Source organism: Panthera onca, chromosome F2 (assembly GCF_046562875.1).
Source record: "Panthera onca isolate mPanOnc1 chromosome F2, mPanOnc1 haplotype 2, whole genome shotgun sequence".
Lineage (NCBI taxonomy): Eukaryota > Metazoa > Chordata > Mammalia > Carnivora > Felidae > Panthera > Panthera onca.
Genome location: NC_138356.1, coordinates 2,638,748 through 2,664,713, shown reverse-complemented (window position 1 = coordinate 2,664,713; position 25,966 = coordinate 2,638,748). Strand labels below are relative to the sequence as shown.

Sequence of the window (25,966 nt, the reverse complement as noted above, 5' to 3'; positions counted from 1 at the left end):
TCGGGGAAGATCATGGATTTGAGGTATTTTGAGTAGCAATTGGCCAAACAGAATAGTTTAGAGGCACAAGAAAGAAAAACTTTGAAAGAAATTATACGATGTACCTTGTAAGCTCATCTGTTTCAGCCTTTCCTTTGCTTTGCTTACCTTCAATATATTCCCCCAATTTTTTGCAAAAATATTTGGATAAAGATTTAAAATTCATGCTATCTACCAAGATTTAAAACAAAATCAAGACATGACACTAAAGATAAAATAAAATCAGAAAAAAATTAGGACTCATGGATGAAAATAATGTCCAAAATAGGTCATGTATTTTTGGAAGTTGGAACTGTGCTTAGCACATAGTTAGCTCTCAAAAATATTATTTTCATTATTATTATTATCATTATCATTACTATCCACTGAAAGGTGTTGAGCCTTAGAATTACTCTGACCTGTCTTTCAAACTGCAGAGAAAATCTTATGCATCTCCCTTTATCTTTTTTAGCCACAGATATCTGATATATTCTCTATTTAAATGTATCGTTGAGATCAAATTCAGGGCACCTTGAATTTGAATCATGACAAAATGTGGCCCTTAACCTAATTGTATTCTGTATGGGAACCAACACGCATCCTAATTTTCCATCCATCAATTGCATCATCAGGGTAAATAAGGATTCTGATGTAGGATGGAGAGCCAGTAATTGAACTCCTCAGGCAAAGTCCTTCAATCCCTGATTCCAGGAAAGGTAACTGTCCTGCAAACTTCCCACATGGGTGGGAAACTTAGGACTCTATTTGGTGCCCATCCCTTTTCATACAAGGGCACCTCTCCATTCCTAGAGAGAGAATACCTGTGCCACGTGTGGTGCCCTTTTTGAATTTCTTCTTATTCCTTGTACCATAACAGGTATGATTCCAGGTCCTCTTGGGGTGGCTCCCACTCCTTTTCCTCAGTGACTCTCATGCAGACATTGGCAGCTGATGGCTGGGATAAAACTCTTTTCTTGTTTCGTACCACCTGACCACAGAACCCAACACATACAGTGTGAATAAAAAGGGAAAGAATGTTTCTTATCTTGTCAATAATACATCCAAAGTAGGATGAGCTATTTTCACTCACAGTGTAACCCAAAACTGGGTTCACCTCTTGGTGGGCATTGGGCCAAAAGACAACCAAACCAAAGATGGGAAAAGGAAGGATTTCACTTGCAACAAGTCGGGAGAACACCTAAAACAGTGTTCCATCCCCACAAAACCCCCAAATTGGGGAAGTTTTAAGCTAAGGGTGCATGCATATTCATGGAGGAACTTGGCAAGGGAGAGTTCATTGGAGAACTGGAACAAAAGTCACCCCAAATTGACAGCGTCCAGGATGTACTTGATGGAAGTCACAGGGCCAGCAAGGGTTGACATCATCAGTTCTTTGGGTGCAGTTAGTCTTGTGTTTGAGTGCCCGAAGTGGTTTAAATCCTGCAAAAATGACTCAAGAATGTGCAGTAGGTCAATCTTTATTTTGGAAACAACACTGGGGGTTTCACCATTGACTTATTATCTTTGATTTGGTCGGGTTATTTTTTGGCCCGGAGATATTGTTAGATTTTGCATTCCCTTTGTTTCCTTAACTACTGATGCTTTTGCATTCTTTTCTAATTCTATCACCTTCTAGGAAGTTCTGCAAGAAAAGTGTGCTTGGGCAAATAGAGCCCACTGGGCATAGATCACTAAAATAGCTGGGGACCTATGATGATTTCTCTTGTGTCTGGAAAGCTAGGTCTTATCTGTCCTTTTCTGGGGACTGCTAATGCTTCCTGCTTATTTTGGGATTGTTTCCCACATGTCATTCAAGGCTCTAACTCTCTGGATACCAACCAAGTGTCCTGCAATTCAATTTGATTCTGATACTGACTGCCCAAGTTACACAAAACTGTCCTCACTTCAGACCCCAGCTGCAAGTCCTAAATTGCCAGCTATAGTTCCGACCCATCAGTTTAAATCGGGCGTTTCCATGGCTCCCTCTTTAGGCTTGTTGGTTCTCTAGGATGACTCACAGAACTCAGGACTACACTCCACTATCACCGTTTTATTATAAAGGATGCAAATGAACAGCCAAAGGACAGAGGTCCCGAAGGTCCTGTAGGACCTTAAGCACAGAAGCTCTTGTTCCCAGGGAGCTGGGGTGAACCATCTTCCCGGCGTGTGGATGGTTTCACCAACTCAGAACTCTCTGAACTCCATTGGTAAGGGGTTCTGATGAAGGTTTCATTGTTGTAGGCATGATCGATTAAAACCTTGGTAACTCGTGATTAATTCAATCTCCAGGTCCTCTCCCCTGCCTTAAGGTCAGGGTTGGGGCTGAAAGTCCCACTCTTCTAATCATGCCTGAGTCTTTCTGGTGACCAGCCCCTGCCCTGAAGCTTGTAGGGCCCCCCAGCTCCCAGCCACCTCACTGCATAAAAAAGACACTCTACTCTGAAGATTCCAAGGGTTTTAGAAGCTGTGTGACGGGAACTAGGCACAAAGACCCAACGTTTATTTTTTATTACGTCTCAGTGTGTCAGATTGGATTTGCCTTGGAGAGAGGCCCAGTTTAGGGGCCCACCCCGGTAGAGCCTTTGCTCCTGTGTGCTGATTGGCTGCGAACCGCATGCCAGCCTGGCGTTTCTCTTCCTTCCACACTGGGTGCATAAACTGCATTACCTCCTGCCCAGCCTTCTGCTAAGAAGGCCTCCATCGGCTCTCTGCGCGCTCCCCAGTAAACGCCCTCTGTGACCACGGCTCCAGCCGTCTAGGAAAGCATTCAGCCTCTTTGTGCCGCTGCCTCCACAGGCCTCCTCTCAGCCAAGGCTATTCCAGACACAGGAGCAAAACTTTTTTGATTTAAACAGACTGATTTAAACAAACTGATTTAAACAGACAAGAAACTTTTAAAGGATATTAGGCAGTTCAGACAACCTTCGGAAAAGCAAGAGGATCCAATTTAGGAGATGCGCTGTTGGCACGGCAGCCCCAAACCACGCTGCCGGTTATCCGATGGGTTCCGCTGGCCTGCGGGCGCCTGGCCAAGAATGAGAAACATCCAGAAACTGACAACTGAGCTCGGATCCAAGACACTCCTGTCGCTCATTTTCTTCGCGGCCTGGGATCCTTGCTCTTCTGCGGGACTGACCCCATCAACCGGGAAGCATTCGGAAGGCCGTCGGTGACGAGCTCAGGATGTTCGGTTCCTTCTTGGCACGCGGTGCCCATGAACTTCTTCCCTGCTTCGCCTCTGTAATGATTTCTTATCCGATCGCCACACGAACACTACTCATCAGGGTGAACTTACTTTAAGCTTTCTCAGCATTTCTCAACATTTCCTCCACAATGGTCTGTAAGTTAACCACCCTGTGCTGTAACCCATGTTACAAGTCCGCAAAGTTATTACAGCGCCCGGTGCCCTCACTCCTGGTGACCTAGAGAGCTTTCGGGGATGCCGCTGCTGTTGTTGCCATTTATGGGGAGGTAGGGGAAAGCACAGCGACTGCACACATTTTGCGAGGTTTACCTCCAGTAGTTGTTTCGGAGATGCCATCTGGAACCACGCTGATTTATCAGGTATTAGGTACCTGTGGTAAGTATTCGATAGTAAATGTCAGGAAGAGAGTTTTCAAGGGAAAGTAGTCCTTTGAGATATGTTTCAAACGATGATGCTTGCCAATGAAATATAGACGTGCAAATTGACTGGAGACAGGAAGATGGCATTTTTAACAAATCACAGAGACGGGAATGTGGCATTTTTCACAGATCATAGAAAAAGTTATGACATTTGATGAAAATTGAAGTTCATCTAAATCACTTTATTTTCCATAAAATTGAGTAATGCCTCTTTAGTTAGTTTATAATCATATGATGACGTAAGTACTTCATTATGATTTCATAAATTATGTTATGGAAATGTAGCTGCAACCACGTCTTGTAGATACATTTTTGGTAGACATTATTGTGTTTGTGAAGGCTTACTCTACTCTCTTAAAATTTATGCTTCCGGGGCTTTATTCGTGTACTTGATTTATTAGTTTCGATGCCAGAAGACAAGACAAGGTTGCATACATTACATTTATAATTATTTTCCAAAATCCTTTAATTTAGGGGGAATCCCAGACGGTATGCGAATACATAGTTCCTGACATTTCTCCAACATTAAACTGAAAATCCATTGAGTAAAATTTTCCAGCGTTTTAGAAAAATTATTCTCTCCATGAAAGTGAACTAACGAATCAGTTAACTTTATCTTTGCCGCCTCTGTCCCATAAATCCTGGAAAGAGAAAATAATTTTACCACATTGTGGCCTATGATGATTTACTTGTTCTCTATTGCCCTATTTTTAATGGTATCATTTATTATTTACTGTCAAAATATGTGCAATGCGTAGACATATTGGCAAAGAAAGTCTGAAACGTCCAATGGTAGGTGGTGGTAACTTTATAGATGAGATTAAGATTTCCTCCTCCTACTTCAGAGCGTTGGAGATGAGTATCTGAAGAAGAGAGCGCCAGGCCAAGGACGGGCTGCCCCAGAATGCGCTGCTTTGGCATATTGATTATTTGAAATGAAAGTTACTTAAAGAGCTGGTGCAATAACCCTCAGACTCTCCTCTGCCCCCTGAAAGCAGAAAACAAACTTCCTTATGAAAAATACCCATCCTGTCCTAAGAAGTAAGACATCCTTGGGGCACCTGGGTGGCTCAGTCGGGTGAGCGTCCGACTTCAGCTCAGGTCATGATCTCATGGTTCATGAGTTCCAGCCCCGCGTCGGGCTCTGTGCTGGCAGTTCAGAACCTGGAGCCTGCTTTGGGTTCTGTGACTCCCTCTCTCTCTGCCCCTCCCCTGCTCACCCTCTCTCAAAAATAAATAAACGTTAAAACAAAAAGTAAGACATCTTTGTATCACCAGAGAAAGGATTATGGCTGAGGAAACTGTAAAAACACAACTTGTCACTTTTTTCCTCATCTACTACCCCAGTCCAAATTCTGCTTATAATTCTTTACAAATTAAAGCTCCCAAATATCTGTTTTCTTTGTCCTGTCAGCTCTTCAGAAATTTGTTGTGTCCTTGTCTAAAATGGAGAACGACTGCCAGCTTGGTCATTTCTTCAGGTCTCCATTTCACTGTTGGGCTTGTCTGCCTGTGACAAAACGGGTATCTTTCTCCTCTTAATCTGCCTCGTGTCATTTTAAAATCTTAGTCTATCTAAAAGACCTTGAGGCTAGAGGAAGAATTCTCCCTCCTAGAGAGAACCTAAGTACAACTTTCCATCGTAAGGTCTTCGTTTATTCATTCGTGCTTTAATTCGGCAAGGTATTAATTCCACATTTCTGGTTTCACAGATAAGGAGACTGAGATAGAAAAGGTGATTTGCTTGAGGTCGTGTGACAAATTCTTGGCCAGTCATTTTGGGACTTTTCCTGAGGTGAGCAGGAACCACTCAACAACCTAGAGGTGTTCAGGGTGGGTGTGAGCCCAGACAAATGTCAAGTCTGGCCAGACTCAGAGCCCACCCGTCAGGTAAAAAAGTCCGGGTGGGTGAAACTATGTCCTGCTGTCATTGGGACCATATGACAATACCCCTCCCCCATGCATTTCTGAGAGCTGTATCAATAAAATGTTTCCTGAACGCTGATTTTGTGTTTTTCCATCTTACAAACTGGTACTGGTACTGTAAACTTGTACTACTGTGCCAGTATATTTTGCTAATAACCAAATGTTTACAGATTAGGTAGGAGGAATATACGTCTATTTCCCGTAACCAATAATCACTTCGTATATCCCTGGGGTGTGAAGCCCGGGTTTGCAAACCGTTGCCACATGACATAATGCAGTCTGGATCTAGAATTTATGGGCCCAATTTATAGTAGAGTGTATTAAGCAAAAAATAAATATTTTTTTTCTTGATTGGGTACATTTTTCTCAATTCTGCGCTCATCTCTTGCAGAGTGGATGTGCCCAATTATCTTCAAACGATAAGTGTTACTATTGAAAGGGTTTACAAATATCATCAGAGTCTCAAAAGAATTCAATCTCGAGAGTCATTATGCTCTGCTCTTATTATTCTGATTTTGAAATGATGAGCCCAGACCTATGTAAACAAATTACAAAGGGATAGAGTAGCGTAAGGGAAACAATTTGACATATTTGATGCTAACATTTGATGCTACCATCAGGTTTTTTTTTTTTTTTTGTTTTGTTTTGTTTTTTTTTTTAACAAAACCTCTAATGAAATAAATTGGTTCACTGATTTTTTTTTCCCCCAGCAAATTTGGGATATAACATTATGAAGTGTAGCCTACTTGTTATGGAAATTATTGAACAAAATTATAGCAAAACTCCACATGGTACTTTGAGGGGCATTTTAACTTGTAACTCCTTAGATTCCAGTGATTAGAAAAACAAATTCAGTTTGTTTTTTTTTTTTTTTTTTTTTAAGATTTAACATCTAATAGGGACCAGCTGACTTTCTCTCCCAAATTTGTTCTGCTACAGGTTTTGCTATTTTTCCCAATAAGCACACCACTTCTGCATTGTCCCTGACGCCAAAACCTCAGTCCCAGTCTTGGTGACGCTTCTTCCTTAAATCTGGGCTAAATAGATGTCCTGATTTATTCAGGACAGTCTCGGTTTACATCTCTTGTCCTGGCTTACTACTAATCACTTCCTTTTACTTTCAAAAGCATTATGGTTTGGGTAGTAAATTGTACAATTACTCCGTCTCCCGAATTCCTTTCTCCAACAAGCCCTGTTAGAGCAACCTAGAAAATATATCTCTAATTGTCCACCCTTTATCTCTTTGTCATTACCATGGCCCAAGCCTCTGTCCTCTTGAACACCTACTGTTCACTCCAGTCTCAAACGGCATCCAAAGCGATCTTCTCACATGGAAAAGGCCAAACCCTTGCGATGGTTGCTTGTGCCTTTATTCTCCTTGTTCTTGTCCAGTACATTCAGAAACACATTCTCCATCTCTGCACTGCTCTCTTAATACCCAGAAGCCTCTGCATCTTCCAGGGTCTGAGCCTGGAGCTCTTCCTTGTGATTAGTCCCTTCTCAGCATTCGTGTCCTGGAACAAATGTCAGTTCCTCAGACAGCCTCCCCCCACTGCCCAACGACCGGAACCCACTCACCACTCACCAAGGTCTGTCCTATGCTCCCATCCTCTGCCTTCCCAGGACTTACTGTTAGCTAAAGGTGGTGATTATTCAGCTACCGTCCTCCCGTTAGACTATGAACTCAAACTACCCCTTGTCCATGGCTGGGATTTTGTCGCCTCAAACAATGTCCAGTATGTTCTATAGCACACACAATTATGTGTTAATGAAGGATTAAAGTCGATACTCATAAAATCATGGTCAAAGTTTATTTATTTATTTTGAGAGAGAGCGAGCAAGTGTGAGTGAGCAGTGGAAGGACAGAGAGAGAGGGAGGGAGAGAATCCCAACCACCCCTGCACTCAGCGCAGAGCCCAACGTGGGGCTCGAACCCATGAGCCGTGAGATCTGACCTGAGCAGAAATCAAGAGGCGGACCCTTAATCGGCTGAGCCACCTCATAAAATCATGTTTAAAGGTCATTATGATTACCTATAAAATGCCTCGTCTGCCATGAACTTATCTCCAAAACTTATCTTCCAAATCAGAGTACAGATTTCAAAACCTATAAAAATTAAGCTTCAACATTCTTCCCAAATGTCAGGACTTGAAATAATATTTACTATACTCACAAAATAATAATAATAATAATAATAATAATAATAAATGTTAATGTTATTAGAAAGTAAGTATAATAATAATGCAATCAATGTGGTCGATTCTTTACAAACTTGAATGTAGATAAAATATCTGTTCATTTTTCTTAAGATCAAAATAAACTGATTCCAGGCCAGCATTTTGCTGCAATGGCAGTAAATCCAATTACAATCCTTTATAAACTGCAAGTCTTTCCTCAAGGTTGCGCAGTTATCTGAGTGGGTGTTGGGGTTTTTGTTTTGTTTTGTTTCGGTTTGGTTTTTTTAGTTGCACAGAAAACAAGGGTATGGGCTCTAATCCACCCAGGTCACCACTGACAGTGCTTCTGGCCAGGTCCACACATTCCTTTGAAGTTAGGGGCTGCACTCTCCCATGTCAAGAGGGATTAGTCATCTTTATGTATCCTGGGTACAAGTTTTCTGGATAAACCTCATCTTGAGCCAGAGCTGTCAGGGGACCTGCCAGCCCCCCGCAGGACATCATCTAGCAAAGCATGGTCCTTGCTGTCGTAGAGCCTCTTTTCCCCATCCTATCTCCACCCTTACTATTTTTCCTCTAGGATTATCTCCTAAGGGGTCTCAAGGTTTCAGGAAACTGAAGTGGGAAAAGGTGCTTTCAACAGCCTCTAGTTTCTACCCTGCGACTGAAAACCGTCACGATAAAAGTTCTTCTACTCTGCCCTATTCTTCTTTGGCAAAATGTACGTATATAATAGAAGTAGATAAAAGGAAATACGTGCAATCGCAAAGAAAACATATTATATCGAAATGTAACTATGAATTATATTGATCACATTAAGTTCTAACAGTGGGACTAATAAATTCCACGACTTCATAAAGGCCACTTAAATTCAATAAATACCATGATTACAGTGATGAGCAAAACAATATTTTGGGTAACCTGCAACAATTGTATACAAATATTACAACATTTAAAATGGCTTTGGGGAGGTTAGAGTGGAAGAGAGCCAAAGCATAAGAGACTCTTAAAAACTGAGAAGAAACTGAGGGTTGATGGGGGGGTGGGAGGGAGGGGAGGGTGGGCGATGGGTATTGAGGAGGGCACCTTTTGGGATGAGCACTGGGTGTTGCACGGAAACCAATTTGACAATAAACTTCATATATTGAAAAAAAATTAAAAAAAATAAACAACATTACCTACATGATAAAAAAAAAAATGGCTTTGGGTTCTATTGGTATGTCCAACGCTACTTGGGTTTTTTACCTACATTCGTAATTGAAGAAGCTGAGAAATATCAACTGGAAATCAGTGAAACTGAAGACGTATTTTTTTTTTTTTCTTATCCACAAGTTCACAAACTGTCTTATTAAGAAACTAATGTACTATATGCTAATCATAACATGTGCACTGTGGTAAATAGGATGTCCTCACTAAAAAAAACCCTGATTTGTTTTTGAAGACCCTGTTTTGGCAAAAACAGAGGAGAACCGCTATTTCCAGGTATGCCTTCGGGTCCCATGCCTGCCATCAGAGTCCTACCTTCTGCACTACCAGCCAAGAAAATTGGTCTCCACCACCAGTCATGGCAAACCCCCCATTTCTTCTCATTTGATGGTGGGAATGTACCTAAGGACAGGTGCGGTTTAACATTTTTAAATGTTTATTTTTTTTCGAGAGAGACAGACAGTGTGTGTAGGGGAGGAGTAGAGAGAAGGAGACCCAGAATCGGAAACAGGCTCCAGTCTCTGAGCTGTCAGCACAGAGCCCTTCGCGGGGCTGAACTTGTGAACCAGGAGATCATGATCTGAGGCGAAGTCGGCCACTTAACCGACTGAGCCACCCAGGAGCCTCAGGACAGGCTCAGTTTATACACAGGAATGTGACCCAATGTGACCAATTCCGTGTTGACCCAATTTTTAAAGCCTGGGATACAGTAAACACATATGAATACAATGAGGCCCAAATCGCTTCGGTCCTGTGAGCTGAGTAGAAACTGGGTATTGAGGGGGTAAAAAACCAAGTGCAGTGACACTGAGTTACCAAAAGTCCCATAGTCAAGGAAGTCAAAGCCAGACAGTAATTTGCATATCACTTCCTCTGTAAGTTACCAGAAATGCTACATAGCATATGTTTTTAAAACAGAAACCAAACTTAGGGAATATATATATTTTTTTTCTGTTCAGTGTGAGACTAATACTCATTTCTCTTTGGTATTTTGCCTTCTCCTTTGGTATTCTGTACACTAAATTGCATTAGACCCAGCAAGTTTGCTTGACTTAAAATCCCCGTTTAGAGGAGAATCAGAATTTTAGATTTCATTTTTCTGAACATTTGGTTACCTTTCATGCCATTCTATATACCATATTACCATTTAATATGTTAATTTAAGTGCTGATTCTGGTGTACCTTCAGAATTTTGGAATCAGTAAGGAGGTTGAATTGTTGCAGACAAATTCTGTAACTGAAAAAATCGAATGAACTATCATGAAAAGTCATCATAAGAAAAGCAAGCAGCTACCTAACTACATTCTGAACTGTAAAGTAGCCAGTACATATAAACTGGTTTTCCACTCTAATATTTGAACAATGCGGTCATTGCAGCACACACGTTTTGAACCGAAGGTGTCATTTTTAATGCAAAAAACTTTGTTAGCTTTTCCTACACAGAGGAGTCTGATGTTTGCTCTTAAATGTGTAACTCATATACATTCCATTGGGTTTCCGGCTTGCATTAGTAATTCTCTCTCCTGTTGCTATATATACACATACATATTCTTTTAACTCTGAAAGGGTATAAACATGCAAATTACAGAGAAGGGAACTGCATTTAATCACGCATAATTAAAAATCTCAAGCTTAGCACGGGTAATCTATCTTGTCAACAAAGGCACCATCAACTTTCCCCAGTACTCTGAGGGTGCGTCGCTTGTACCGGCTGATAAATAATGTGCGTGCTGTCAGTGAAACATGCCAGCGAATTAGCAGCCTCAGCTCTGGGGTGTCACAGGGTGACAGCTTGCGCTAAGTGGCCTTAGTGGTTGTCAAGGCACTGCGGTAAAAGGCAGTCAACATATTTCACGGTGAAGGTGAAGTAAACACAACACTTCTATACCAGGTGAGAATGCAATCTTTAAATAGCTGATCATTTGATCTAACCATTACTGTCCCTCCATAAACGGTTTAGGAGACGCACAGTTTCCACGGCCGGCCTAAAGACAAAATATAAATTTTACACGTCGTCTCCAAAGTTGCAATAATTGCTTCAGGATACATAGCGTTTTTAGGGACAGGTGGCTTAAAATTCTATTTGTAAACATTTGAAGAATGAAGTTTCTGGGTTCCTTGGGAATGTCAATAATATGCACGCAGTTGAGGATACGGAGGACACAGCTCCCGGTGCCGTCTTTGTCCTGCAGGAGGCACGCTTGATGTGCAGATTTTCTAGGATGGGGAAGGGAATATTGACCATTTCGGGGTCCTGCTTTCCCATTCTTCCTGGTCCTCAGTTGGGTTAAGGTCACAGCTGGCCTGGCTGCACCCTCCATACTTTCTCCGCCTCCCCACACCGGATGTCCCCCCTCCACCCCATAACAGCCAGAAAGGGAAGGAAAGAAATGGATCCTGAAAGTGGGGGACATATCACAATTTTCACTCTCTACTCAATGGATTATTTTATATTTCTCCTTTAAAGTTTAAATAATATTTTATCATAGTTATCTTACATTTAAAGTTTAAAACACTTTGGAAAGACGCTTCCAATTTCAGAGTTTGATGATACTAACAACTCTTTGGTTAAAAGTCCTTTTCCCACAGATAAAAAAAAAAAAAAAAAAAAAAAACCATGAATTTTAAAGAAGCCAACGCATTTGTGAAACAGCTTTCCTTATGTACCACTTCTCAGGAAGACACAATCCATTGGAAACGGGGGGGGGGGGGGGGGTAATTCTCCAAAACCTTGCCTTTTCCAGAACATTATGGAGAGGTAAAAAGTGAAGGACAAAATTCCTACATTCTGCTGTCAATGTAAGACAATTTCTATCTTCAAGAATTATGTTATTGTCCTGTTTACCTTTACTTCAGTTCAACATTCGTTAGTCGACTTCTCAAACTCCTTTCGCGGGTTTGGAGAAACCCAAAGTGCCATCCCAAAGTCATTTTGCTCGGAGGTTGCAGCGCATGATTTTCGGGCCCCTCGGAAAACTCTGCTTCTCTGGTTTTGCAAAAGTCTCACTTTTCTAGGAAACAGGCAGAGGAGCACTTAAAGGTAACATTTGGTACCCATGTCGGCACTAAACGGAGTGTGGGTTTCCTGCTATTAAACACCCAACAGCCCAAGAGTTGGTCGGTCGAGGAGGCGGGAAGCCCGGTGCCTGCTTGGCCTACAGACGTGCTGTTAAAGCCTATTTTTAGGTGTAGATTTGCAGCTAGCACCTTCGGAACTGTGTGAAAATTGCAAATGTTGCTGCAGCATATTCATGCAGGAGGGTATTGATTCGCCCCAAGGTAGAACACTCCAGAATACACTTCTGTCACCGCTGATAAGCTTAAAAATAAAACTGTCAGTTATTTTCCCAGAAAAAAAATGGACTTACTCGAGAATGAAGGAGAATTGCAATTCAGGACACACAAGCTATGGCAAAACCTTAGTCAAGTCCAACAAACAAAGGAGAGGAACGTTATTTTATGGAGAAGGAGGAAGTTGGGTGGAGTGTTTGGAATCAAAGTCTAGCGGACAAAAGCGGAAGTTCAGGTGACGCCTGTTTCTCATTGGCTGAGACTGTAGGGTTGGTGGATTTCCTGAAGGAGATGCCGTGTACATCTTTTCCAGTTGGAACCTACAGTTGGTGACTCTTTCCTGTTGATGAGTCTTCTGTTGGGGTCTGCAACTGCCATTGAATGGCACGGCTCCCCCTCCAGCCTCCCCTTTTAGCCTCCTAAGTCCACTTCAGCGGTGTGTCCCCTTATTAATTTTCATACCACAATACTTTTCTCATAAGGCGTTGTCAGTGATCTGGAACCTTGGTAATGGGGAAATGCAAGAGAGGTGGTGAACATCTTTTGTGCTTCTCAGACCTATCAGAGGTGGGGGAGAGGCCACAATTCAGAAAAGTTTCTAGAGCTGTGGCTGTCAGGGTTATTTTCGTTTTCAGAAAAGTCCCCAACTCCCAAGAGTTCTTCATGGTCTGCTTTGTGACATTACTCTCTGTTGAAGGGAATATATAAGATGAGCCTGAAGCATCTCTTAGCGCCACAGAGAATGTGTTCACACACACACACACACACACACACACACTGAGGAGGTATATGAAAGAGACACAGGAGTCAACTGAAAGATTTCCCAATGGATAAATGTGGGATGATTTGAGTGAACAACATACATAAAATAGCTTAGATATAACAAAAACTATGAAATAAATATCCATGTGTCCATATTTATATAATGATTGAATAAATAAATGCATGGGGGGGAGAAAAGACAAATTTCCAGTGCAGTATAATTCCAAATATTTTTTTTTTTATTTTTTGTTTTTGCATTTATTTATTCTTGATAGAGAGAGACAGAGCACAAGTGGGGGAGGGGCAGAGAGAGGAGGAGACACAGAATCCGAAGCAGGCCCCAGGCTCTGACCTGTCAGCACAGAGCCCGACGCGGGGCTCGAACTCACAAACTCTGAGATCATGACCTGAGCGGAAGTCGGAAGCCTAACCGACTGAGCCATCCAGGCGCCCCGTGTAATTCCAAATAATTTATGTAGATATTCTGTCCCCAAGAAAGTTGAGTATAACTCACCATCCTTTTTTTTTTTTTTTTAAGTTTATTTGAGAGGGGGAGTGAGGGGCAGAGACAGAGAGAGAGAGAGAAAGTGTGTGTGTGTGAATCCCAAGCGGCCTCTGTGCTGTCAGGGCAGACCCTGACGCAGGGCTCTATCTCACAAATCATGAGGTCGTGACCTGAGCCGCAATCAAGAGTCTAATACTTAACTGACTGAGCTATCCAGGTGCCCCATAGCTCCCCATCCTTTTTATTAATTTTTATTTTCTAATGTTTATTTGTTTTGAAGGGGGGGGGGGCATGTGCATGAGCGGGGGAGAGGCAGAGAGAGAGGGAGAGAGAATCTCAAGCAGGTTCCACTCTGTCAGCACAGAGACCAGTGTGGGGCTTGATCTCATGAACCGTGAGATCGTTACTTCAGCTGAAATCAAGAGTCGGACGCTTAACCGCCTGAGCCGCCTAGGTGCCCCGTGTACAGTATGGAAAGGAGAAAAATAGAAAAACTTGACGGTGGAGAAACCTGGCAAACACTACCTCAGCCAGCGAATAGGGTCAACATCAACAGGGAGAAGTCGTGTTGACGGCATGTTGTCTGGAAGGATGTGATAAGAATGCTCTTCAGCCCCGAAATGTGTAACCTCAGTCTGATAATAGGAAAAGCAGATAAATCTCAACCGAGGAGCATTCTAGGAAAGACCTGGCCAACTCTCCTCAAAACTGCCAGAAGCAGGTAACGTGTTAGTATCAGAGGCAACACAAAGAGCTACTAACTGTAATGCAGTATCTTAGATGGGATCCTCGGCCAAAAAAAGAAATCCTGTGCAAACCAACCAAATCGAATAAAGTGTAGACCGTAACGTTTCGATGTCGGCACACTGATGGTGACAGATGTAACTTGTTAATGTAAGATTTGCATAATGAGGGAAACTGGATGTGGAATGTGTGAAAACTCTCTGGAGTGTCCTCTTGACTTTTCTGCAAACCAAAACCTATTAGAAAACTTAGAGTCTACTTTAAGGATACTCACTGAATTCATTATTTATAAGGAGAACAGGAATCTTCTAATGTACAAAAACAAGAATCGTATCCAGCATAGGATGTGGGAATTTAAGAAAAAATTTTTTTAAATTTTTATTTATTTTTGAGAGAAAGAGACAGACAGAGCACGAGCATGGGAGGGGCAGAGAGAAAGGGAGACACAGAATCCGAAGCAGGCTCCAGGCTCTGAGCTGTCAGCACAGAGCCCGACGCGGGGCTTGAACTCATGAACAGTGAGATCATGACCTGAGCTGAAGTTGGACACTTAACTGACTGAGCCACCCAGGTGCCCCGGATATGGGAATTTTAAATTATATTTCAGTTTATCTATTTAGTTGAATATCATGCAGTCATCATGAATAGTTTTTAAATGTTTATATAAAAATGGGAAATGCTTATGTTAAAATGTTAAACGGAAAGAGTAAACAAATTTGATATCAAGTATGATGCATTCATATAAAATATCTACCAGAATCTCAGTTCCTCCCTAAATTAAGGAGTGAGGGGGACAGAGAGAGATGTCTAATGAGATGTACATAAAATATTCAACTGAATATTTTTAGGTTGTGAGCGTAAAGGTGCCTTTTTATGTCAATTTTCTTTTATGTTTTTACTCAAATTTTGTACAGATTACTATGGATTTATCTTATAAGGAAAAAGTTCTTTAAGAAAGAACAATATATCTAATTTTTAGAGTATACAGACTCCAAGATTAAGAATCTTTAAAAAGGAATCCATACAGGTGTTTTAAGCTTAGTTGTAAAATCAGACAGACCTGGGTTTGCATATTATTTCCAACCCTTAATATTTGTATGAACTTTGAAAAAGTATTCAATTTCTAAGTCTTGGTTTCCTCATCTGGAAAATAGGGAACAATCATACCTATCATAGCATTTATCACAGTGCTGGAGTCATAGTTAATGCCAAATAAATACTTAGGTATTTTGCTAGAAGAAAATTAAAAACATTTTACTCTGAATTCTTTCATAGGAAGATGGGAGCAGGTGGAGAGATTCTGAGAAATTAATGGGAAGCATTAACTTCTACCAATTTCCCCCTGAATTGAAGTCACTGGAGAAAGATCACAGGTAGACAGGAACATTATTCATAATAATGGGGGAAAGTGTGGTAATAGAAGTCCAAAGTTGAAAGATTAAATTCCAAGGAAACCCTAAAGGGAATCAATACAAACCTTGGGCCAGCTCAGCAAAAAGCAGAGCATGTGATACTGAATTGCAAGCAAAAATAAGAAGCAATGTCTGGTTGTAAAAGGGGAAAAAAAAGCCTTGAGATGATATTAGAAAAAGTAAAGTTTGATATAGAAGTGAAAATATTACGGGGAAAGAGATTCGTTTGGGGTATTTTACACTGGCCTGGGGAGATTTATGCCCGTAAAATGTGCTTTAAAGGCTACGACGTGAATTTCTAGGATATTGATTGAATGATTTAATTTGGGAAAATTTCGAAGGCAAAACTAAGATATGAAAATACGAATGTTCAAATTTATGTGACAGGCTCTGTAACATTTGTGTTGTTAACTGGTCATCAACGGATCTCAAGTAGAGCCACAAATAAACAGAGCAAATAGTCCATTTGCAGTAAGATGGCCCCAGGACACTTAAGGAGCAAGTAAAGTGGAATCGTATCTGGGACCTCTGCAAATCTGAGCTGCAAGGCTGGGCCCTGTTTAGCCACCGAGAGACTATATTATGTGCTAGGATCCCCATAATAAAGTACCACAGACTGGGTGGCTTAAGCAACAGAAATTTATTTCCTCATGGTTCTGAAGGTCAGAAGTCCAAGATCAAGGGGCGCCTGGGTGGCTCAGTCCATTGAGCCGCTGACTCTTGATTTTGGCTTAGCTCAGGATCTCACGGTTTGTGAGTTTGAGCCCCACTGTCAGTGTGGAGCCTGCTTGGGATTTTCCTTCTCCCTCTCTCTCTCTGTACCTCCCCACCCTCAAAATAAATAAGTAAACTTAAAAAAAAAACAAGTCCAAGATCAAGGTGTTAGTAGGGTTTATTTTCTGAGGCCCCTCTCTTTGGCTTTAGATGGTCATTTCTACCTGTGTCCTCAGATGTTTTTCCTTCTGCACGAATCTGTGTCCTCATTTCTCTTCTCAGAAGGACACCGGTCATAGCAGATCATGGCCCCCTCTAATGACCTCATTTTAAATTCATTACCTTTTCAAAGACCCCGTCTCCAAATATGGTCACATTCTCAGGTACTGAGGGTTAAGGCTTCAACATCGGAATTCTGTGGGGACACAAATCATCCAAGAACAGATGTGTTTAATTTCAGTTCGGGAGCAAGCTGGGGACAGTAACCGGGCATGTAGCACCAAGATGATTCTAGATACAAAAGCAGCCGTTGTCACTGCTGCTCGTGACTTATAGCCCTCCTGAGATCGGAGTATATGGACTGACGGTGTGATTGTTGGTGGCCTGGAATGGGTGCATCCACGTGACTCCTGTCTTCCAGACGTCCACAGCAATGTGCACTTAGGGTTTTTTTTTTTTAAATAAGAATGTAAATTTCTGAAACATTTGTTTTAAAAAGGCATGGAAAGTAGACATCTATTACCTCAGAAAAGGGAGTTCCGGAAGGGATGGCGATTGCCAAGAGAACGCAAGAGCCTCAGGGCTGCTCAGTTTCAGCTGTGGCTGAGAAGACAGATGAGAAGAAAGGTGTCATGTCAGCGAGAGAGCTACAAGCGAGTCAGGTGAGAACCTGGGCCCGCAAGGAGGTTGGGGATGGAGATCACATCATGATGGGAAAAGCCGAATTCAAAGCCAATGTGGTGAGAGGGATGCCAATGAAAAATCTCACTAGGAAAGCAAGAGGCTCCCTAAAGTTTCACTGGGAGGGCCTCAGAAAAAGGACCATATGTACTTTAATATTGTTTTTTATTCACTTGCCTTTGGAAATCAAAATCTTGGGGTGCCTGGGTGGCTCAGTCGGTTGAGCGTCGACTTCGGCTCAGGTCATGACCTCATGGTTCGTGAGTTCGAGCCCCATGTTGGGCTCTCTGCTGTCATCACAGAGCCCGCTTCTGATCCTCTGTCTTCCTTTCTCTGCCCCATCTTCAAAAATAAATAAATATTAAAAAAAAAGAAGAAAATCAAAATCTTTAGAATCTAATAGCATCAAATGTACTGACTGGAACTTTTAGGCTGCAGTTGACAAAAATCATCAAGATATGTTTGTAAGGACACAATAAGCCAGAATTTAGGCACAAAGATTAATTTTTAAAACTAGAGTGGATTAGAATAAATACTTTTGGGAGGTTTTGGATCACGTAGGGAGTATTTGATGTCACATAAGGTAATAAAGGTGGATACAGTCTAACAGCTTCAGACACTCTTTAGTCAAGCAAATTTTATAACAGTCCAATAATTAATTTGTGTTTTGATCAGTGTTTTAAGTACATTTAGTTTATCTGTACTTGCTCCCATTTATATTTGCTTTCAGCTAAAATTGTCACTTTAAGTATGTGCTTTTGAGAAAGCTTGAAGATGTGATTGACCCCGAGTGTAAACCCACCTTGTTCTCAGTGAATTATTATGGACATCAGGCTATGGAGAGAGGAAGAAATGATTCCAACTTTCTTTGTCCTCACACACACATGTGCACCAAGCATGAAATAAAGTCTAATGGAGAAAAAAATCAATTGTTTAGAAAATAACAGATTAAAATCTGACCACTAAATTCCCACTCTATGAAAACACAGGCAAAAGCAAAACCGATGCTGCACATCGGTTATGAGAGTAGGTGAAGCATGACGGATTTCATTGACATTTTCAGAGGACGCCAAGGAATGGACACCAGGTGAAATAAACAACACAAGGGTATGGAAGAAGTAAAGGGAATGGAGTGATTAGGATATTCGTATTACGCTTCTAAGAGCGTGAAGAGACGAGAAGCCCGTTAGACAGGTAGAGGGAGGGATGACGAGTGAGCTGCCCCTCGCTGCACTCTGGAAATACCACCACTGTCAGTTGTAAGGGGCTACTTAGGCTCCTAAGTTATAAATTAGATAGTCTTCTGCAGCTCATTTGGACAGGTGAGTTTTCTGTGACTATTTTCTTACAGTATCTCAGAATAATCTATTTCCGCTGAGCTCACCAAACTGTAGGAAATGTCAAACAGAGCAGTCAACATAGATAAAGGAAGAGGAAATACTTGTGACCTGCACGGGAGGACAAAAACCTGCAACTCTCTGTTCTTTGTACTGATCCCAGGGGCTTGATGAGTCAAGACTTGTGCAACCGACATCCATATAGTGTGCTCCATGGGTTGTTTATTCGGTGCATGTTATATCGCAGCTATTGTGTAAGCGCAGCATGCACAACAGTGCATACGGCAGGCAAGGTCTCTGTTCTCACAAGGAATATCCTGCAGTTAGAGCGACACACTGAACAAGGCAGTAGGAGACAGTGATCCACGCTTCAAAGAGAAAAACAGGGTCATGTGGCAAAAGGATGTGCATCGTGTCAATGATGTGTGGCGGATAATTTCAGTTCGGGGATTGGGGCAATTCTCAGAGAAGGTAAGAATTTGAACCGAGATCTGAAGGTGAAAATGGAGACAATCTTGTGAAAATCTGGTGTCGAAGCCTCACAAACCTTCTATTTGGGGGCTGGGGAGACAGGACGGGGAGGGTTGGATTTTATTTCACACGAAAGGAGACATCTTCAGAGATTTTAAATAGGGAGATGACTCCATCTTAATTATATTTCAAAAAGGCCTATTTGGTTTTGGAGGTAGTACCTAGAGGACTTGTAGGTGGATTTGACGTGGAGTCCCCAGAGCAACTCTGTTGGCCGCCCCCTGCTTCCTGGTAGCCTTTGGCTTCCTGGAAAGCTCTGCTTTGTTCTCAGATTCTCAGATGCTTCCTATAGAACTGGCCATGTGCTGGGAAAAAGGGATGCCAATCATCATTTCTCTGTGTTTTCTTTTTTTTTTTAATTAAAAAATTTATTTTTAATGTTTATTCATTTTAGAGAGAGAGGGAGAGAGAGAGAGGGAGATGTGAGCAGGGTGGGGCAGAGAGAGGCTGAGACACAGAATCTGAAGCAGGCTCCGGGCTCTGAACTGTCAGTACAGAAGCCTAATGTGGGGCTCGAACTCACGAACCATGAGATCATGACCTGACCCAAAGTCAGATGCTCAACCGACTGAGCCACCCAGGTGCCCCCTCTGTGTTTTCTTCCTTGGATCTTAAACTTGCAAGAGTTCATTTCCTTGTAGTTTTCTAACGTTTTCCAATTTATTATGTTTTAATGTTTTTTTTTTCCAGTTTTATAGCTATTCTCAGCAGAATCATTGGTTCCAATTACTTAATTTGACTATTTACCATGCTCACAATCCTACCAAAAAAAATGCAAAGAACAAATCTGCAAAAAATAAACTATGAATATAGGTCAGTGACATAGTAAGTAGTTATGTTGTCCAACTTGGCCGGATTCTGCCTTCATGACTTCAGGTTAGGTAATGCATTATCAGTGACACACAAACTTTGCAAATAATAAAGGAAATATTTGAAAAATTAGACAGCATTAATCAGTACTGTACTTAGACCATGAAGAAAGTGAAAAAAAAAGATAAGCCACAAATGTGGAGATATTTGGAAATTATAAAACTGACCCAAGATTAGGATCCATTGCATACTGAGAACATTAAAAAATAGGAGTAATAACAACCTAATAGAAAAATGACCAAAGGAAACAAGCAGACATGTCACAGAAGATCAAACACAAATGGCTCCAAATTCTAGGGAGATACACACACCATTAGTAATCACAAAAATGCAAATCAAGAAAAAAAGGAGATACCATTATATACACACTAACTGGAAAAAAGTTGTCAGATAGCTTTAAAAAACAAAAGTTAGAAGTCATTAGGATGCGAGGCAACAGCAAGCATGGCCAATAAAAGTATAAGTTGCAACAAGCACTTTGGAAAAAAACGGGACTTCATTTACGAAAATGAGAATGCACAAAATTTTATGATCTAGCTACCTGGCTCTTAACTATATCTACCTTAGGGAACTTTTGCATATATGACGGTTTAAGGCACATTATAGGATTTGTCATAGAAACATTAAAGGAAAAAGAAAAGAAACCGCCTAAAGATGAGTATCTATCGGGAGTAAAATATGTATGTATATGCGAGTGCATCCATACAGCCTCACATATGAATGAACTACGACTACATGCACAAAGTGGGAAAAGTTCAACAACTTTACATTAAGAGAAAGTAGAAAGTCAAAAAAGAAGCTTACAGTATGCAAAATTGTTAATAAAAAATGACATATTGCTTAATGACATGCAATACAGAAATGTTTTGCATTTCTATATACCAATGATGAAGTAGCAGAAGGAGAAATCAAGGAATTGGTCCCATTTATAATTGCACCAAAAACCATATGATACTAGGAATGAGCCTGACCAAAGAGGTAAGAGATCTGTGCTCTCAAAACCATAGAACATTTATGAAAGAAAATGAAGAAGACACAGAGAAGTGGCAAAACATTCCTCGCTCATAGGTTGGAAGAACAAACATTGTTAAAATGTCTATACTACCCAAAGCAGTTTAATGTGATTCCTATTAAAATACCACCAGCATCTTTCACAGAACTAGAGCAATCCTAAAATATGCATGGAACCACAAGAGATTCCAAATAGCCAAGCAATCATGAAGAAGAAAACCAAAGTTGGAGGCATTACAATTCCGGACTTCAAGTTATACTACAAAGCTGTAGTGATCAAGGCAGTGCGGTACTGGCACAAAAACAGACACATAGATCAATGAAAGACGACAGAAAATCCAGAAATGGATCCACAACTGTATGATCGACTAATCTTTGACAAGCAGGAAAGAATATCCAATGGGAAACAGAGAGTGTTTTCAACGAATGGTGCTGGGAAATCTTACTCGTTTTTTAAAAATGTTCATTCTTCAGAAGACTGGTAACTCTTTGTCATACAATATTCAAATACTTTTATAGGTTTTTGTTTAGATTTGTTTTACTTGTGATCTATTTGTAATATATAGATTTCTAAAGTGTAATGTATTTAATTCTGTTGATCCTTTCCCCCCACATTCTTCACCTTAAGTATCGTATAGAAAAAAGTGCCTTCCTACTTAAATATGTTCTCTTGTATTTTATAGTTTAACTCTATATGTAAATTTTTACTCCAGTTGGAATCCATTTTCGTGACGTGAGGTAAAAATTTAACTTTATTTTCCCAAATACTTAGCCACATGCTGAACAATTTCTTTTCTCTAGTTAATAAATAGAGCACTAAATAGAGCACTCTTATCATATAGTAATAATAGGAAAATGTTATGTGAAGTGAATTTTAATCAGATTAATACTTGCACATGGTTGAAAGTCAAATAGTACAGAAAATATTAAAATATTTATAAGATATTATATAACATATACATTAAAATGATAATCAAATTACATAGAATATCATATATTATTACATTATATATAATTTATTAAATACATAAAACTACACAGAAAATATAATGTAAAAACCATAATATAAAAATATAAAATATTCATTTATAATATTTACATAATATATAATACAATAATATTATATTGTTAAAATATTACAATGCCTGTAACAGTTCTCCATATATCCCTATGTATGTATGTATGTATGTATGTATGTATGTATCTATCTATCTATCTATCTATCCTGCCCTGTTTCTCACAAAGGACAACTATGGCACCTTTGAATGTAATTCTTGGTCAAAAAAAGGGAAAAAGAATACATCAGAATAAACAAATCATCTCTCCTGGGGGAAATTAAATTTTTGTGACCAAAAAGTAGTAAATCATATGTTTGAAAACAAAATTCTATTTTTCTATTAAAAAGTGAATTGACAATACTATCTTTACCAGAATGGTCCAGAATATGCATTTCTTCCATGACTTCAAAATCCTGCCACCATAATTTTGTAGGGTCCTTGTTCATTGTAGGATAACTTCCCTTGAGCAGGAAGGGTTGCTTCATCACAGAGCAGGACTCTTTATATTCATAAGTCAAATGTATCTTCTGGCCACATTCTAATCCATTCCACACACGCCACTTTATTATTGACAGTAAAAGCATCTCATGTTATACTGATTTATGTACAAAAAACCCTGGGTTTGATGAATTTGGACATGGAAAAGATTAGAGGGGATATGGAGATTGTTTTATTTCTCTAACGAACACGGTTCACTTGTAGAAGATGTGAAAAGCTAAGAGCATGAAGTTTAAAATAGTTTCATATATATTCTATTGCATGAAAGAGTCGAGCCTTTTTTTTTAGATATCAAGGGAACTAAGAAAACACACTATATCAAAACACCGTTCAAACAAAGAAATAAGGAAGGAAGAGCCAGACTGCTGAAGAAGTTCCCTTTGGTATGAAGGAGTTTTAACATGAAAAGAAAGGGGAGCTTCTGGAATAATAGCAGGTTTCATAGAATATATAAGTTCTCTGCTTTTATAAGCATGTTTTAGTAGATAAAAATAGATATAGCACATCTTAACTGTCCCTGATTAGATTTCAGAAATGAAACAGAAGTGAAAATTGTCCAGGAATTTTTATTAGGACTCAATATTTTCTTTTAAAATATTTAAAGGGAATTGATGATTGGGGGTTCCGGAAGATGGCGGCGTAGGAGGACGCGGGGCTCACAGCGCGTCCTGCCGATCACTTAGATTCCACCTACACCTGCCTAAAGAACCCAGAAAACCGCCAGAGGATTAGCAGAACGGAGTCTCCGGAATCAAGCGCAGACTAGAGGCCCACGGAAGAGGCACAGGGGAAGTGCACTGCAGGTCCTCACCACGCCAGGGACTCTCCAAAATGACCAAACTGAAGAATTCCCCTCAGAAGAATCTCCAGGAAATAACAACAGCTAATGAACTGATCAAAAAGGATTTAAATAATATAACAGAAAGTGAATTTAGAATAATAGTCATAAAATTAATCGCTGGGCTTGAAAACAGTATACAGGACAGCAGAGAATCTCTTGCCACAAAGATCGAGGGACTAAGGAACAGTCACGAGGAGCTGAAAAACGCTTTAAACGAATTGCAAAACAAAATGGAATCCACGATGGCTCGGCTTGAAGAGGCAGAGGAGAGAATAGGTGAACTAGAAGATAAAGTTATGGAGAAAGAGGAAGCTGAAAGAAAGAGAGATAAAAAAATCCAGGAGTATGAGGGGAAAATTAGAGAACAAAGTGATGCACTAAAGAGAAATAATATACACATAATTGGTATTCCAGAGAAGGAAGAGAGAGGGAAAGGTGCTGAAGGTGTATTTGAAGAAATCATAGCTGAGAACTTCCCTGAACTGGGGAAGGAAAAAGGCATTGAAATCCAAGAGGCACAGAGAACTCCCTTCAGACGTAACTTGAATCGATCTTCTGCACGACATATCATAGTGAAACTGGCAAAATACAAGGATAAAGAGAAAATTCTGAAAGCAGCAAGGGATAAACGTGCCCTCACATATAAAGGGAGACCTATAAGACTCGTGACTGATCTCTCCTTTGAAACTTGGCAGGCCAGAAAGGCTTGGCACGATATCTACAGTGTGCTAAACAGAAAAAATATGCAGCCGAGAATCCTTTATCCAGCAAGTCTGTCATTTAGAATAGAAGGAGAGATAAAGGTCTTCCCAAACAAACAAAAACTGAAGGAATTTGTCACCATGAAACCAGCCCTACAAGAGATCCTAAGGGGGATCCTGTGAGACAAAGTACCAGAGACATCACTACAAGCATAAAACATACAGACATCACAATGACTCTAAACCCATATCTTTCTATAATAACACTGAATGTAAATGGATTAAATGCGCCAACTAAAAGACATAGGGTATCAGAATGGATAAAAAAACAAGACCCATCTATTTGCTGTCTACAAGAGACTCATTTTAGATCTGAGGACACCTTTAGATTGAGAGTGAGGGGATGGAGAACTATTTATTATGCTCCTGGAAGCCAAAAGAAAGCTGGAGTAGCCATACTTATATCAGACAAACTAGACTTTAAATTAAAGGCTGTAACAAGAGATGAAGAAGGGCATTATATAATAATCACAGGGTCTATCCACCAGGAAGAGCTAACTATTATAAATGTCTATGCGCCAAATACCCGAGCCCCCAGATATATAAAACAATTACTCATAAACATAAGCAACCGTATTGATAAGAATGTGGTCATTGCAGGGGACTTTAACACCCCACTTACAGAAATGGATAGATCATCTAGACACACAGTCAATAAAGAAACAAGGGCCCTGAATGATACATTGGATCAGATGGACTTGACAGATATATTTAGAACTCTGCATCCCAAAGCAACAGAATATACTTTCTTCTCGAGTGCACATGGAACATTCTCCAAGATAGATCATATACTGGGTCACAAAACAGCCCTTCATAAGTTTACAAGAATTGAAATTATACCATGCATACTTTCAGACCACAATGCTATGAAGCTTGAAATCAACCACAGGAAAAAGTCTGGAAAACCTCCAAAAGCATGGAGGTTAAAGAACACCCTACTAACGAATGAGTGGGTCAACCAGGCAATTAGAGAAGAAATTAAAACATATATGGAAACAAACGAAAATGAAAATACAACAATCCAAACGCTCTGGGATGCAGCGAAGGCAGTCCTGAGAGGAAAATACATTGCAATCCAGGCCTATCTCAAGAAACAAGAAAAATCCCAAATACAAAATCTAACAGCACACCTAAAGGAAATAGAAGCAGAACAGCAAAGGCAGCCTAAACCCAGCAGAAGAAGAGAAATCATAAAGATCAGAGCAGAAATAAACAATATAGAATCTAAAAAAACTGTAGAGCAGATCAACGAAACCAAGAGTTGGTTTTTTGAAAAAATAAACAAAATTGACAAACCTCTAGCCAGGCTTCTCAAAAAGAAAAGGGAGATGACCCAAATAGATAAAATCATGAATGAAAATGGAATGATTACAACCAATCCCTCAGAGATACGAACAATTATCAGGGAATACTATGAAAAATTATATGCCAGCAAATTGGACAACCTGGAAGAAATGGACAAATTTCTAAACACCCACACTCTTCCAAAACTCAATCAGGAGGAAATAGAAAGCTTGAACAGACCCATAACCAGCGAAGAAATTGAATCGGTTATCAAAAATCTCCCAACAAATAAGAGTCCAGGACCAGATGGCTTCCCAGGGGAGTTCTACCAGACATTTAAAGCAGAGATAATACCTATCCTTCTCAAGCTATTCCAAGAAATAGAAAGGGAAGGAAAACTTCCAGACTCATTCTATGAAGCCAGTATTACTTTGATTCCTAAACCAGACAGAGACCCAGTAAAAAAAGAGAACTACAGGCCAATATCCCTGATGAA

At 40.3% G+C, this 25,966-nt stretch overlaps 1 long non-coding RNA gene across 1 annotated transcript; it reads right to left on the bottom strand.

Annotated features, from left to right (window-relative positions):
* Positions 1 to 10,317: 10,317 nt before the first annotated feature.
* Positions 10,318 to 12,435, bottom strand: LOC144615092 (uncharacterized). Its single transcript, XR_013553499.1, has 3 exons — positions 12,320 to 12,435; positions 11,797 to 11,962; positions 10,318 to 11,168 (listed from the first exon to the last, which is right to left on the bottom strand). It is a non-coding gene; the product is annotated as an uncharacterized LOC144615092 (long non-coding RNA).
* Positions 12,436 to 25,966: the final 13,531 nt, after the last annotated feature.